Source organism: Sodiomyces alcalophilus (genome assembly GCF_042370955.1).
Source record: "Sodiomyces alcalophilus JCM 7366 unplaced genomic scaffold ACRALscaffold_5, whole genome shotgun sequence".
Lineage (NCBI taxonomy): Eukaryota > Fungi > Ascomycota > Sordariomycetes > Glomerellales > Plectosphaerellaceae > Sodiomyces > Sodiomyces alcalophilus.
This window is the reverse complement of record NW_027263536.1, coordinates 3488622-3497062: the sequence shown is the minus strand read 5'-3', so window position 1 is coordinate 3497062 and position 8441 is coordinate 3488622.

The window sequence follows — 8441 nt, the reverse complement described above, 5'->3', positions numbered from 1 at the left end:
GCGGGGGGGGGGGGGGGGGGGGGAGGAGGGGGGTAATATCACGGGTTAACCCCTTAAAAGTGTAGTTCCGGTATAAGGCCGGAACCGCTAATTAGCACGTAGACCCGATACTCGGACCTCGCGCTGCCCTTACCGCGGATTTATATAAACTTAGTAAATCCTATACTACTTTATAGATCTTTTCCCTTCCTTTCCTTAATTCTAGCTAATATAATTATTCAGCCTTACTTAGTGCGATTAACCTATAACTAGCCTCTTATATAAGAGAATATAAAGGCTACTGAAACCATCACGTTAGCGTCTCTGATTATATATTAAATCTTATCGCCCTCCTCTAGAATATTCGAAGCGTAATAGTTAGCCTTTTCCTTAACGGATAGCGAGGTAGCTGCCCTAGGCTATTAGATAGGGTCGTTATCCTAGAGCGAATATTAATTAGCTTAATTAGTCCGATCTTTATCGATCCAACGCCTCTTATTAGCCTTATAGTTCGGCTAGCTTTAGTTCCTCGGTATCTCCTTAATCTACTCGTGATAGGCGATAGGTATAAGAATACGGGCGTTACCGAGTATAAAGTCGGCATCGATCTAACTATCCCGGAAAGAAAAGGACGTTTTTGTCTCTTAGATCCACGGTATACTAAGTAGTATATTAGGCCTCAGACCGGGGAGAACTTAAAAGTTAAAAACGCTACTCTGCTCGCCGACCTATAAACACTCCTCGAGGTATCCTATACACGGTTACCCCTCTTAGTTATTAACGCCCTTAATTCGGATCTCGGTCTAGCTAATACGATGTTCTAAACCAAAGCCTTTAATAGTGTTTATAAAGATAGTATTAAAGATGGCCCCTATATCGATAATAGCCTTAATAAAAACGTTAGGGTTATACATTCAGGCGCCTTTTTAAGTAAGCCTATACTTTAAGACTATATATCGGGTAATATCTAAGGGGTTATCCGTCTTAGGGACTACCTCCTTTTTAACGATACTAAGGGTATTCGAGCTAGTATTATTAGGCTAGGCGAATAAGACGGTATATCCCTTTAATAAAGGCGGGGGAGGGGGTATACTAGGGAGACCTCGCCTATTAAGGAAGAAGGCTTTATTAGCAGTTAGGCGAACGATCTCGCGCTACGGTTAACTAGTCTCGGCGGCGCGTATCCTCTTATTATTTCTTAGCCTTATATCCGGGTCGTTAATAAGGTGGTATTAGATAGGAACCTTGATCCGGAGGTCCTTATTTTACCTATCTAGGTCTAATTAAGCTTACTCTAGGTTATAAGGCTAATCCACGGGGTAGCTAGGCCTACGTGTATTAATAGTCTTAGGCTACTACTATTCGGGCTATATCGGCGCTTTATTTATCTTTATTTTTTATTAATAACCTTAGTTATAAGTAAAGTTAGGACCCGGTAGCTAAGACTAGGGTTTAACTTCTATAGACGCTATTTGATAACCAAATTAAGGAAACGGATAACCTTAGGAGTGGGTTTAACGACTCTCTTACTTCTAGTTATATAAAGAGGCTATAAGGGGGGCTGCTTTTTCCGAGTACTATTCGACGCGGCGTAAATATCCGGCTAATAATAACCGCAGGTAATAGACACGAAATTAACGCTAATAGTCGCTATAAGAGCCTATACCTTCGCTTCTTCCTCTTTTAGCCTAGTATAATGTTCTAACGTTACTTTTATAATATCTTCTATCTTAACGGGGAGGCTTCCGGAGTTAGTGCTAATATAATAGGCTTTAGCCAGGTCTTTATACTTCCCTTAAAGGCGCGTGCTAAGCTAATAGAGGACGGACCGCTAGTATAGCTAGTCTTACTATTTAAGGTATATATCCTAAGGGCAGGGCTACTACTTATTATTCTAGTCTAAGGCGAGGTAGTCGGGGTATCGGAACCTAACTAGGTGCTAAGTCTTATTTAGTTAAAGTACTGCGTATTACTCGTGGCGGTAACGCTCCTATCTATAATAAAAGTAATAGGGAGGTTAATTATCGATAGGGTGGTATTATAACGGGCCGCCGGAACGGGGGTAAGAATTCCTATTCCCTTACCGCGGTGGCCCTTACCTATACTATATATTATCCTTATATATACCGATATTAGTCTAATTAGGGGTAATATAATAAGCTACCAGAGCGGCGTCCTGCCTTTTCGAAGTAGACTACTTTAGGCCAGCGTAAAACGGGGTCTTTAAGTAACGGTCGGCAGCCAGGATCGCGTTAACCTTATCGGCTCCTACTCGTCGCGAGAGGACTATAACTTTGGGGACCACGTTTCTAATAATACCCGTAGCATTATAAACTATAAAAATAGTATACTTTTTAAAAAGTGTTAATATTATACTCATAATAAGTAATAATCATAATAATAATAAGTATAATATCTAAGTCAAAATAAACAGTATATGGTTATAGCTATATAACTAGACGTCTACTCTATAACCAGCTTAACCTATACTATAATACTATACGTATTATACGTGTATATATACTTGGCTTATGATATATATTATATAAATACACTAGGTATCGTAAATACGATATCTTGGTTATTACTTAAGCTAATAACGTGCCGTGATAACCGTCGCGTAGGCTATTAACGTAATAGTCGCCACCTAATCTTCTAGGGTCTTTTGAGTACCGGTATCCCGGAGAACCCTGTCTGGTATCTGGTATAGGCCTTACCCTTTTAGGATAGGTTACTAAGGTATATTTTCGGACACGAAATTAGACTCTGGGCGTAAGGTCCCGGTATATCGTAGAGTCGCGAAACAGGGACGGAAGGGGCTATTCCGTACCGAGATTAGATACGGTTAAGAGCAGAGTTTTTCCTGAACTTCTAGCAGATCAGATCCTTCTTTTATAGAGTTAATTAAATTAATAGAGTTAATTAAATTAATAGAGTTAATTAAATTAATAGAGTTAATTTAATTAACAGAGTTAATTAAATTAATAGAGTTAATTAAATTAATAGAGTTAATTAAATTAATACATCTCCTGCTAATTTTGTGTACGCTATTAATACGATAGGTACTTACTACCCGGCGCCTGCTATGTCCCTAGAGGTATATACTAGGTAGCCGACCACTGTATTTAGCTAGGAGGATACCTAAGAGATACTTGAAAATATCTATACTATATTATGACTCTACGATATACCAGGACCTTATGCCTAGAGTCTAATTTTATATCCGAAAATATGCCTTAGTAACCTATCTTAAAAGGGTAAGGCCTATACCAGATACTAGACAGGGTTCTCCGGGATACCGGTACTCGGGTCTTTTGCCAGCCCCGGATCCAGGAAGAAATCCAAGAAGTTAGTTCTTTATATATAACTACGCGTTTACGTAATAAGCAGTAATCCTACGGATCTACGAATTTAATAACTATTTACTTAATATTCCTCTTTTCCGTATATATAGCCTACTACTCGTAGCCTAATCTATTAAAAGGTTATAAGCCCGGGTTAGTAAAGCAGGAAATCTACTCTTTTCTACCCTTTTATTCTACTCGAAAATACTAAAAAGACTCCCTGCCTTTTTAGGCCACCTGCCTTTTTAGGCTATCCCTTTATCCTCTCCCGGTCGTAGATCCTTATCTCCGACTATATAAAATCCCTTTATCTCCCGAAGATAGCTAATCGAATCGAACCGTTTGTTCCGATACCACGGTTTAAAGCTCTTTATTCTTCCTAATACGGTCGCTAAGAGTCGTGCTAAGAGGCTAGCTCTTTATTCCTGTTCCGGAAGAACTGTACGATTAGAATAAGACTCTTTATTATAATCGGATATACTATTCCTTTATTATATAAAGCGCTTTTTAAAAAAGAAGAAAAATAACGAATACGTGGATTAAATATAAAGGCTATTATATATCCACGAATAATAGCTATAATAATTAAGCCACTTAACCTACCGCGCTACCTATAATAATAGGATATCGTAATATAGTATATAAGCTTTTAGTAAAAAGTCCGCTTATAGAAATCCTGTTATTCGCTTTATACGAGTATTGTTTTTTTTTCGCGTCGCGAGATCTATAAATAGCTTTACCGTTTAGACCCACTTTTAGACCCACTTTTCGAAGCTAGGCTAATCAGAATCAGACCTTTGGCTTAGTATTCTTTATTTCTATCCTTTATCGATAATGTAATAAAGAAAAAGGAAAAAGTAATAAAGAAAATAATCAAAATAAATCGTTAGATAACTTAGTTAATTCTAACCTAAATAAATAATAAAAAATATTGTTTTACTACTTAACTATAGCTACATAAGAGACTATCTAAGATATCTTAGTCCGGAAGTTATAGAGTAGTTCTGTAACTAATAATAATAATAATAATAATAATAATAATAATACTAACCTTAATATTAATTAGTTAGTAGAAAAGATCTATAAAATATAAGCAGAAAATAGTATTAAGCTTAATCTGAATTTCTGTGTTAATAGCGGGGCTACGGCGTATATAATAACTAATAAAAGACTCTTTTTTACTTATAATATAAAAGAAAGAACAGTTTGTTAGGGTTAGGTAAAAGAAATAAAGATATAAGGTGAAGGAGACTATATAATAAAATTCCGGGATACTAGAAAGCTTCTGCTTTTAAAAAAGTGTCTTTATATACCGGAAATAGGCACGAATAGTATTAGTCTCTCTTGTCTTAATAGTAATGCTCGCGGTCTTACTAGAAACAAAAAGCTCTTATTATTTAATAATAAAGAGCCCCTCTTTCTTTATATAACGGCTCTGCTTTATAACGGGCTATACTGGGCTATAGCATAGGCACTATTATACAGGGGGGTTGAGTCTTAGAAAATAAATATAATAAATATAAGGAAAATACTAAAGAAACAGCCAGGAGACTTAACTAGAATAAAGAGGTTTGAAAGGTTTAAAGAATAGGTATTAAAGAAACTGAATAAATAAAGAAAGGGGTTAGTTAAACCTTAATAAAGAAATAATATAATAAAGAAACCTTAACCTCTTTAACCTCTTTGACCTTAAGAAGAGCTTTATAAATAAAGAGACCGTAATAACCGTCGAAGGACTACCTTTATAACTAAAAGCATAACGCTATGGTATAACAGGATAGGTTATATTAACCCTGTTACTTTAAACAGTCTTTATACTAATACTCTTTAAAAAGATTATAATATAACTAATAAAGAGTTAACTAAAATACAGAGCTATAATGCCTATAAGAGAAGTAAGTCTATTATACTTACGAATAAAGATTTAGTTAATAAATATAAGGACTTTTCTTATTTAGAAAAGGTTTATATGGATCTTTACGGACCGATCGAACCTCTTTCTTATAATAAAAAGCGTTGGATTTTGTTTATACTAGACCGTTCTACCCGGTTCTTATAGGCATAAGTGCTTTTAGATAAGTCTAAAACGATAGTAGTTATAGCTATAAAAGAGTGGAAAGCTTAGGTGGAAAATAATAATAATAATAAATATCACTTCTTTATTAAAGAAGTAGATACCGATAGTGGAAAAGAATTTAATAACGCCTCTTTTTAACGCCTCTTTGTAGGTATAAAGTATAATATAAAGCCACCGTATACTTATAAAGCTTAAGGCTCTGTTGAACGAGTTATAAGAACTATAATAGAAAAGGTTCGAGCTCTTCTTTTCCACTTAGGGCTACCTAGATACCTTTAGGGTGAAGCTATGCTTTTAGCTGTTTATATATATAATAGATCACCTAATTCAGCTCTTAAATATAAGAGTCCCTTTGAGCTTTTATAAGGTTAAAAACCTAATATTAATAATATACGGGTTTAGGGTTCTATTATTTATTATAAAAATAAGGACCCGAATATAAAGAAACTAGATATAAGAGCACTTCGAGGTGCTTTAATAGGTTTTAATAACCATAACTATAAGGTTTATAACCCAGTAACTAGAAAGACTGGTTCGTTTCGAGACGTTTATGTCTCAGAGAATCAGTTTCTTTACTCTTCTTTAGATAACTATAAGAATAACTATACGCCTAAAAATAATAATAATAACCTCCCTCCTTATCTTAATACTTAGCTATATAATCAGGTTTCTAACCGCGGGCCTTATTAACCCGTTAAGTAGAATAAAGGAATCACTTTTAGTGAAAATACCGGTTAATTTTTATAAAATATTCCTTCGCCTGTTTTGAAACGTTCTGTTAAGTCTATTTAACCTAAAGAAGAGAAGAAGAATAATAATAGACGTAAGAGTCTTTGTCTACGGGCAGCGGGCTATAAAGTTCTAGCTTTTAATAATAATAATAATAATAATAATATTAATATTAACTATAGCCCGGCTAATAATAATAATAGTAGCTAAAGTACTAGGCTAGAAGTCTAAATACCTTTAAAACCTTTAAAACCGGACTATAAGAATTTAAGATACTCTGATAATAGTGCACTATACCTTATAAAAGATACTATACTTAGAAACCTATAGTTTTAAGAAAATGCCCTATTTCTTTTAACTATAAATTCGATCAATAAACCAGCTACCTATAAACAGGCTATGAACTGCCTAGGTAAAGATAAATGGATAGAGGCGATGGTAGCAGAAATATTAGAACTCGAAAAGAGAAAGACCTGGGACTTAATAAGTATAAGAAATACGCCTAATAATTATAATAAAATAGGAGAAGACTACCATATACTAGGAGGTCGTTGGGTCTTTAGAATTAAATATAATAGCTCTGGCGAAGCTATTTAATATAAGGCTTGGTGGGTTATTTAGGGGTTTAATCAGGTTCTAGGTCTTGATTATCTAGAAACCTTTTTAACTACCTGCTGGCCAGAAAGCTATAAACTAGCTTTAATACTAGGCGTATCACGCGGCTGGAAATTCAGGCAGTTCGATGTTAAAAACGCGTTCGTTTATGCTTATATAGATACCCTGATATACGCTATATAACCTACAGGCTTCGAGAGAGAAGATAGCTTAGAAAATAATAAAAATAAAAATAAGAATTATATAACACTCTGTAAGCTTAATAAAGCTTTGTACGGGTTGAAATAAAGTCCTAGACTCTGGTATAATTACCTGGTTAATATATTAACTAAACTAGGTTGCCGGGTCTCTGAATATAATAACGGACTTTTTACCTTTTATTAATATAATAAAATTAAAAGAATAGAAGAACGAGATATTCTTTTATGCCACGTTAACAATATAGTGGCTCTGAGCCCTTATAAGGATACTTTAGACTATTTCTTTAAGGAGATGTCTAAAGATATTACACTTAAAGACTTAGGTAAAATAAATACCTTTCTAGGCTAAATAATAAATATAAATAAAGATAATACGACTCTTTCTATAAGTTAGTTGCCTTATACTAATAAGATATTTGAAAGGTATAATAAACGAAGTCTGAAAAGGGTTAATACCCCTTATATATATAAAAAGGTCCTAGTACCAAATCCTAAATAGGCGTTAACTAATAATATAAATAAATACTAATAGGAAATCGGGGCTTTATTATATCTAGCCTTGCATTCAAGACTAGATATAACGTACGCAGTTAACCAGTGTTCTCGCTATATAAGTAATCCCTTGTAAGACCACTTTACTGCGTTGAATCGAATCTGGGCTTATATAAATATATATCCTAATATCGGTCTTTTATATAACTATATTAAAGAAGACCTTGGTATTTATAGTTATTCTAATACCAGTTTTTTAGATATAATCGAAGATAGAACCTTGACTTTAGGATATATTTACTGCGTGGGAGTAAATAACCCCGTTAGTTGCACCTTAACTAAATAAAAAGTCGTTGCTTTATTAATAATAGAGGCCGAATATATGGCTCTTATAGAAGCTTTTAAAGAAGGAATCTATCTTTATAATCTATATAAAGATATACTATAGAATCTAGGTCTAGATTCTAATATAAGAGGTAATAATAAGAATAATAATAATAATAATAATAATAATAATAATAATAATAATAATAATAATAATAATAATAATAATAATAATAATAATAATAATAATAATAATAATAATAATAATAATAATAATAATAATAATAATAATAATAATAATAATAATACTCTTGAGATTCCTACTATCTTAATAGATAGTGAGAGTGTAAAGAAGCTCGCCGAAACCCTGAATTTTATAAACGGGTAAAGCATATCGATAGGCAGTATCATTACTGCAGGTAATAGCTAAATAATAATAAAATAAAAATCGTATATATAAATACGAAATTTAATATAGCTGATATAATAACTAAAGGTTTAGCAAAAGAGACTCATAATACTCTTTGCGGTTATATGAACCTAGGTCATATGGACGATACGTTGCCTGAGTATGATTTGCCGTCTTATAATAATATTAAAGAATTAAAATACTAGGTTTTAATACTTGGTATTCTTAGTTCTTTATAAGGGGATATAACTAGGTTTTTTACCTTCGGGTTT